Consider the following 9,635-nt stretch of genomic DNA (forward strand, 5'->3'; position numbering starts at 1 on the left):
CCTAGCGCCTTCTCGTTCGCTCTATAGCGTTTTGAGCGGATAAAGAGCACAAGTGTGTAAGGAGACACAGGATGAATGCGAACTACTTTTGTTATTGTACTTTTGATGAAAACTGACTTTCTAGACATAAAATGTCACTTTTTTCACCTTATCATACTTTTTCAACAACTTTTGCATTTTAATGTAAACAATCATATTTCGTAATATTTTGGGTCAGAAACATCTCTTAGTACTATATTATGTCTAACTATGTGAAAAAAATCAAATTGGAGTAGGTCGGGCAACTGATTATATGAGTTTGTTAGAAAAACCACTTTCCTTTGCTCCTAGCGCCTTCTCGTTCGCTCTATAGCGTTTTGAGCGGATAAAGAGCACAAGTGTGTAAGGAGACACAGGATGAATGCGAACTACTTTTGTTATTGTACTTTTGATGAAAACTGACTTTCTAGACATAAAATGTCACTTTTTTCACCTTATCATACTTTTTCAACAACTTTTGCATTTTAATGTAAACAATCATATTTCGTAATATTTTGGGTCAGAAACATCTCTTAGTACTATATTATGTCTAACTATGTGAAAAAAATCAAATTGGAGTAGGTCGGGCAACTGATTATATGAGTTTGTTAGAAAAACCACTTTCCTTTGCTCCTAGCGCCTTCTCGTTCGCTCTATAGCGTTTTGAGCGGATAAAGAGCACAAGTGTGTAAGGGGACACAGGATGCATGTGAACTAGATTTGTTATTGTACTTTTGATGAAAAGTGACTTTCTAGACATAAAATGTCACTTTTTTCACCTTATCATACTTTTTCATCAACTTTTGCATTTTAATGTAAACAATCACATTTCATAATATTTTGGGTCAGAAACATTTCATAGTACTATATTATGTCTAAATATGTGAAAAGAATCAAATTGGAGTAGGTCAGGCAACTGATTATATGAGTTTGTTAGAAAAACCACTTTCCTTTGCTCCTAGCGCCTTCTCGTTCGCTGTATAGCGTTTTGAGCGGATAAAGAGCACAAGTGTGTAAGGGGACACAGGATGAATGTGAACTAGATTTGTTATTGTACTTTTGATGAAAAGTGACTTTCTAGACATAAAATGTCACTTTTTTCACCTTATCATACTTTTTCATCAACTTTTGCATTTTAATGTAAACAATCATATTTCATAATATTTTGGGTCAGAAACATTTCATAGTACTATATTATGTGTAAATATGTGAAAAGAATCAAATTGGAGTAGGTCGGGCAACTGATTATATGAGTTTGTTAGAAAAACCACTTTCCTTTGCTCCTAGCGCCTTCTTGTTCGCTGTATAGCGTTTTGAGCGGATAAAGAGCACAAGTGTGTAAGGGGACACAGGATGAATGTGAACTAGATTTGTTATTGTACTTTTGATGAAAAGTGACTTTCTAGACATAAAATGTCACTTTTTTCACCTTATCATACTTTTTCATCAACTTTTGCATTTTAATGTAAACAATCATATTTCATAATATTTTGGGTCAGAAACATTTCATAGTACTATATAATGTGTAAATATGCGACAAGAATCAAATTGGAGTAGGTCGGGCAACTGATTATATGAGTTTGTTAGAAAAACCACTTTCCTTTGCTCCTAGCGCCTTCTCGTTCGCTCTATAGCGTTTTGAGCGGATAAAGAGCACAAGTGTGTAAGGGGACACAGGATGAATGTGAACTAGATTTGTTATTGTACTTTTGATGAAAACTGACTTTCTAGACATAAAATGTCACTTTTTTCACCTTATCATACTTTTTCATCAACTTTTGCATTTTAATGTAAACAATCACATTTCATAATATTTTGGGTCAGAAACATTTCATAGTACTATATTATGTCTAAATATGTGAAAAGAATCAAATTGGAGTAGGTCGGGCAACTGATTATATGAGTTTGTTAGAAAAACCACCTTCCTTTGCTCCTAGCGCCTTCTTGTTCGCTGTATAGCGTTTTGAGCGGATAAAGAGCACAAGTGTGTAAGGGGACACAGGATGAATGTGAACTAGATTTGTTATTGTACTTTTGATGAAAAGTGACTTTCTAGACATAAAATGTCACTTTTTTCACCTTATCATACTTTTTCATCAACTTTTGCATTTTAATGTAAACAATCACATTTCATAATATTTTGGGTCAGAAACATTTCATAGTACTATATTATGTCTAAATATGTGAAAAGAATCAAATTGGAGTAGGTCAGGCAACTGATTATATGAGTTTGTTAGAAAAACCACTTTCCTTTGCTCCTAGCGCCTTCTCGTTCGCTGTATAGCGTTTTGAGCGGATAAAGAGCACAAGTGTGTAAGGGGACACAGGATGAATGCGAACTAGATTTGTTATTGTACTTTTGATGAAAAGTGACTTTCTAGACATAAAATGTCACTTTTTTCACCTTATCGTACTTTTTCAACAACTTTTGCATTTTAATGTAAACAATCATATTTCGTAATATTTTGGGTCAGAAACATCTCTTAGTACTATATTATGTCTAACTATGTGAAAAAAATCAAATTGGAGTAGGTCGGGCAACTGATTATATGAGTTTGTTAGAAAAACCACTTTCCTTTGCTCCTAGCGCCTTCTCGTTCGCTCTATAGCGTTTTGAGCGGATAAAGAGCACAAGTGTGTAAGGAGACACAGGATGAATGCGAACTAGTTTTGTAATTGTATTTTTGATGAAAACTGACTTTCTAGACATAAAATGTCACTTTTTTGACCTTATCATACTTTTTCATCAACTTTTGCACTTTAATGTAAACAATCATATTTCGTAATATTTTGGGTCAGAAACATCTCTTAGTACTATATTATGTCTAACTATGTGAAAAAAATCAAATTGGAGTAGGTCGGGCAACTGATTATATGAGTTTGTTAGAAAAACCACTTTCCTTTGCTCCTAGCGCCTTCTCGTTCGCTCTATAGCGTTTTGAGCGGATAAAGAGCACAAGTGTGTAAGGAGACACAGGATGAATGCGAACTACTTTTGTAATTGTACTTTTGATGAAAACTGACTTTCTAGACATAAAATGTCACTTTTTTGACCGTATCATACTTTTTCATCAACTTTTGCATTTTAATGTAAACAATCATATTTCGTAATATGTTGGGTCAGAAACATTTCATAGTACTATATTATGTCTAACTATGTGAAAAAAATCAAATTGGAGTAGGTCGGGCAACTGATTATATGAGTTTGTTAGAAAAACCACTTTCCTTTGCTCCTATTCAATTTTATTCAATTTTATTTGTATAGCGCTTTTTACAATAGACATTGTCTCAAAGCAGCTTTACAGAAATATCAACACGGTATACAGATATTAAAGGTGTGAATTTATCCCAACTGAGCAAGCCACTGAGTGGCGACGGTGGCAAGGAAAAACTCCCTAAGATGTTTTAAGAGGAAGAAACCTTGAGAGGAACCCGACTCAGAAGGGAACCCATCCTCATCTGGGTAACAACAGATATTGTGAAAAAGTTCATTATGGATTTATATGAAGTCTGTATGGTGTTAAGAGCAGCCGTAGTCCCAGCAGAGCAGCCGTAGTCCCAGCTAGTCTCCTAGCGCCTTCTCGTTCGCTCTATAGCGTTTTGAGCGGATAAAGAGCACAAGTGTGTAAGGAGACACTGGATGAATGCGAACTACTTTTGTTATTGTACTTTTGATGAAAACTGACTTTCTAGACATAAAATGTCACTTTTTACACCTTATCATACTTTTTCAACAACTTTTGCATTTTAATGTAAACAATCATATTTCGTAATATTTTGGGTCAGAAACATCTCTTAGAACTATATTATGTCTAACTATGTGAAAAAAATCAAATTGGAGTAGGTCGGGCAACTGATTATATGAGTTTGTTAGAAAAACCACTTTCCTTTGCTCCTAGCGCCTTCTCGTTCGCTCTATAGCGTTTTGAGCGGATAAAGAGCACAAGTGTGTAAGGAGACACAGGATGAATGCGAACTACTTTTGTTATTGTACTTTTGATGAAAACTGACTTTCTAGACATAAAATGTCACTTTTTCATACTTTTTCATCAACTTTTGCATTTTAATGTAAACAATCATATTTCGTAATATTTTGGGTCAGAAACATTTCTTAGTACTATACTATGTCTAACTATGTGAAAAAAATCAAATTGGAGTAGGTCGGGCAACTGATTATATGAGTTTGTTAGAAAAACCACTTTCCTTTGCTCCTAGCGCCTTCTCGTTCGCTCTATAGTGTTTTGAGCGGATAAAGAGCACAAGTGTGTAAGGAGACACAGGATGAATGCGAACTACTTTTGTTATTGTACTTTTGATGAAAACTGACTTTCTAGACATAAAATGTCACTTTTTTCACCTTATCATACTTTTTCATCAACTTTTGCATTTTAATGTAAACAATCATATTTCGTAATATTTTGGGTCAGAAACATCTCTTAGTACTATATTATGTCTAACTATGTGAAAAAAATCAAATTGGAGTAGGTCGGGCACCTGATTATATGAGTTTGTTAGAAAAACCACTTTCCTTTGCTCCTAGCGCCTTCTCGTTCGCTCTATAGCGTTTTGAGCGGATAAAGAGCATAAGTGTGCAAGGAGACACAGGATGAATGCGAACTACTTTTGTTATTGTACTTTTGATGAAAACTGACTTTCTAGACATAAAATGTCACTTTTTTCACCTTATCATACTTTTTCATCAACTTTTGCATTTTAATGTAAACAATCATATTTCGTAATATTTTGGGTCAGAAACATTTCATAGTACTATATTATGTCTAACTATGTGAAAAAAATCAAATTGGAGTAGGTCGGGCAACTGATTATATGAGTTTGTTAGAAAAACCACTTTCCTTTGCTCCTATTCAATTTTATTCAATTTTATTTGTATAGCGCTTTTTACAATAGACATTGTCTCAAAGCAGCTTTACAGAAATATCAACACGGTATACAGATATTAAAGGTGTGAATTTATCCCAACTGAGCAAGCCACTGAGTGGCGACGGTGGCAAGGAAAAACTCCCTAAGATGTTTTAAGAGGAAGAAACCTTGAGAGGAACCCGACTCAGAAGGGAACCCATCCTCATCTGGGTAACAACAGATATTGTGAAAAAGTTCATTATGGATTTATATGAAGTCTGTATGGTGTTAAGAGCAGCCGTAGTCCCAGCAGAGCAGCCGTAGTCCCAGCTAGTCTCCTAGCGCCTTCTCGTTCGCTCTATAGCGTTTTGAGCGGATAAAGAGCACAAGTGTGTAAGGAGACACTGGATGAATGCGAACTACTTTTGTTATTGTACTTTTGATGAAAACTGACTTTCTAGACATAAAATGTCACTTTTTACACCTTATCATACTTTTTCAACAACTTTTGCATTTTAATGTAAACAATCATATTTCGTAATATTTTGGGTCAGAAACATCTCTTAGAACTATATTATGTCTAACTATGTGAAAAAAATCAAATTGGAGTAGGTCGGGCAACTGATTATATGAGTTTGTTAGAAAAACCACTTTCCTTTGCTCCTAGCGCCTTCTCGTTCGCTCTATAGCGTTTTGAGCGGATAAAGAGCACAAGTGTGTAAGGAGACACAGGATGAATGCGAACTACTTTTGTTATTGTACTTTTGATGAAAACTGACTTTCTAGACATAAAATGTCACTTTTTTCACCTTATCATACTTTTTCAACAACTTTTGCATTTTAATGTAAACAATCATATTTCGTAATATTTTGGGTCAGAAACATCTCTTAGTACTATACTATGTCTAACTATGTGAAAAAAATCAAATTGGAGTAGGTCGGGCAACTGATTATATGAGTTTGTTAGAAAAACCACTTTCCTTTGCTCCTAGCGCCTTCTCGTTGGCTCTATAGCGTTTTGAGCGGATAAAGAGCACAAGTGTGTAAGGAGACACAGGATGAATGCGAACTACTTTTGTTATTGTACTTTTGATGAAAACTGACTTTCTAGACATAAAATGTCACTTTTTTCACCTTATCATACTTTTTCAACAACTTTTGCATTTTAATGTAAACAATCATATTTCGTAATATTTTGGGTCAGAAACATTTCATAGTACTATATTATGTCTAAATATGTGAAAAGAATCAAATTGGAGTAGGTCAGGCAACTGATTATATGAGTTTGTTAGAAAAACCACTTTCCTTTGCTCCTAGCGCCTTCTCGTTCGCTGTATAGCGTTTTGAGCGGATAAAGAGCACAAGTGTGTAAGGGGACACAGGATGAATGTGAACTAGATTTGTTATTGTACTTTTGATGAAAAGTGACTTTCTAGACATAAAATGTCACTTTTTTCACCTTATCATACTTTTTCATCAACTTTTGCATTTTAATGTAAACAATCATATTTCGTAATATTTTGGGTCAGAAACATTTCATAGTACTATATTATGTGTAAATATGTGAAAAGAATCAAATTGGAGTAGGTCGGGCAACTGATTATATGAGTTTGTTAGAAAAAAACACTTTCCTTTGCTCCTAGCGCCTTCTAGTTCGCTGTATAGCGTTTTGAGCGGATAAAGAGCACAAGTGTGTAAGGGGACACAGGATGAATGTGAACTAGATTTGTTATTGTACTTTTGATGAAAAGTGACTTTCTAGACATAAAATGTCACTTTTTTCACCTTATCATACTTTTTCATCAACTTTTGCATTTTAATGTAAACAATCATATTTCATAATATTTTGGGTCAGAAACATTTCATAGTACTATATTATGTGTAAATATGTGAAAAGAATCAAATTGGAGTAGGTCGGGCAACTGATTATATGAGTTTGTTAGAAAAACCACTTTCCTTTGCTCCTAGCGCCTTCTTGTTCGCTGTATAGCGTTTTGAGCGGATAAAGAGCACAAGTGTGTAAGGGGACACAGGATGAATGTGAACTAGATTTGTTATTGTACTTTTGATGAAAAGTGACTTTCTAGACATAAAATGTCACTTTTTTCACCTTATCGTACTTTTTCAACAACTTTTGCATTTTAATGTAAACAATCATATTTCGTAATATTTTGGGTCAGAAACATCTCTTAGTACTATATTATGTCTAACTATGTGAAAAAAATCAAATTGGAGTAGGTCGGGCAACTGATTATATGAGTTTGTTAGAAAAACCACTTTCCTTTGCTCCTAGCGCCTTCTCGTTCGCTCTATAGCGTTTTGAGCGGATAAAGAGCACAAGTGTGTAAGGAGACACAGGATGAATGCGAACTAGTTTTGTAATTGTATTTTTGATGAAAACTGACTTTCTAGACATAAAATGTCACTTTTTTGACCTTATCATACTTTTTCATCAACTTTTGCACTTTAATGTAAACAATCATATTTCGTAATATTTTGGGTCAGAAACATCTCTTAGTACTATATTATGTCTAACTATGTGAAAAAAATCAAATTGGAGTAGGTCGGGCAACTGATTATATGAGTTTGTTAGAAAAACCACTTTCCTTTGCTCCTAGCGCCTTCTCGTTCGCTCTATAGCGTTTTGAGCGGATAAAGAGCACAAGTGTGTAAGGAGACACAGGATGAATGCGAACTACTTTTGTAATTGTACTTTTGATGAAAACTGACTTTCTAGACATAAAATGTCACTTTTTTGACCGTATCATACTTTTTCATCAACTTTTGCATTTTAATGTAAACAATCATATTTCGTAATATGTTGGGTCAGAAACATTTCATAGTACTATATTATGTCTAACTATGTGAAAAAAATCAAATTGGAGTAGGTCGGGCAACTGATTATATGAGTTTGTTAGAAAAACCACTTTCCTTTGCTCCTATTCAATTTTATTCAATTTTATTTGTATAGCGCTTTTTACAATAGACATTGTCTCAAAGCAGCTTTACAGAAATATCAACACGGTATACAGATATTAAAGGTGTGAATTTATCCCAACTGAGCAAGCCACTGAGTGGCGACGGTGGCAAGGAAAAACTCCCTAAGATGTTTTAAGAGGAAGAAACCTTGAGAGGAACCCGACTCAGAAGGGAACCCATCCTCATCTGGGTAACAACAGATATTGTGAAAAAGTTCATTATGGATTTATATGAAGTCTGTATGGTGTTAAGAGCAGCCGTAGTCCCAGCAGAGCAGCCGTAGTCCCAGCTAGTCTCCTAGCGCCTTCTCGTTCGCTCTATAGCGTTTTGAGCGGATAAAGAGCACAAGTGTGTAAGGAGACACTGGATGAATGCGAACTACTTTTGTTATTGTACTTTTGATGAAAACTGACTTTCTAGACATAAAATGTCACTTTTTACACCTTATCATACTTTTTCAACAACTTTTGCATTTTAATGTAAACAATCATATTTCGTAATATTTTGGGTCAGAAACATCTCTTAGAACTATATTATGTCTAACTATGTGAAAAAAATCAAATTGGAGTAGGTCGGGCAACTGATTATATGAGTTTGTTAGAAAAACCACTTTCCTTTGCTCCTAGCGCCTTCTCGTTCGCTCTATAGCGTTTTGAGCGGATAAAGAGCACAAGTGTGTAAGGAGACACAGGATGAATGCGAACTACTTTTGTTATTGTACTTTTGATGAAAACTGACTTTCTAGACATAAAATGTCACTTTTTCATACTTTTTCATCAACTTTTGCATTTTAATGTAAACAATCATATTTCGTAATATTTTGGGTCAGAAACATTTCTTAGTACTATATTATGTCTAACTATGTGAAAAAAATCAAATTGGAGTAGGTCGGGCAACTGATTATATGAGTTTGTTAGAAAAACCACTTTCCTTTGCTCCTAGCGCCTTCTCGTTCGCTCTATAGCGTTTTGAGCGGATAAAGAGCACAAGTGTGTAAGGAGACACAGGATGAATGCGAACTACTTTTGTTATTGTACTTTTGATGAAAACTGACTTTCTAGACATAAAATGTCACTTTTTTCACCTTATCATACTTTTTCAACAACTTTTGCATTTTAATGTAAACAATCATATTTCGTAATATTTTGGGTCAGAAACATCTCTTAGTACTATACTATGTCTAACTATGTGAAAAAAATCAAATTGGAGTAGGTCGGGCAACTGATTATATGAGTTTGTTAGAAAAACCACTTTCCTTTGCTCCTAGCGCCTTCTCGTTCGCTGTATAGCGTTTTGAGCGGATAAAGAGCACAAGTGTGTAAGGGGACACAGGATGAATGTGAACTAGATTTGTTATTGTACTTTTGATGAAAAGTGACTTTCTAGACATAAAATGTCACTTTTTTCACCTTATCATACTTTTTCATCAACTTTTGCATTTTAATGTAAACAATCATATTTCGTAATATTTTGGGTCAGAAACATTTCATAGTACTATATTATGTGTAAATATGTGAAAAGAATCAAATTGGAGTAGGTCGGGCAACTGATTATATGAGTTTGTTAGAAAAAAACACTTTCCTTTGCTCCTAGCGCCTTCTAGTTCGCTGTATAGCGTTTTGAGCGGATAAAGAGCACAAGTGTGTAAGGGGACACAGGATGAATGTGAACTAGATTTGTTATTGTACTTTTGATGAAAAGTGACTTTCTAGACATAAAATGTCACTTTTTTCACCTTATCATACTTTTTCATCAACTTTTGCATTTTAATGTAAACA

The sequence above is a fragment of the Ictalurus punctatus genome, unplaced genomic scaffold (assembly GCF_001660625.3).
Source record: "Ictalurus punctatus breed USDA103 unplaced genomic scaffold, Coco_2.0 Super-Scaffold_100056, whole genome shotgun sequence".
Classification (NCBI taxonomy): domain Eukaryota; kingdom Metazoa; phylum Chordata; class Actinopteri; order Siluriformes; family Ictaluridae; genus Ictalurus; species Ictalurus punctatus.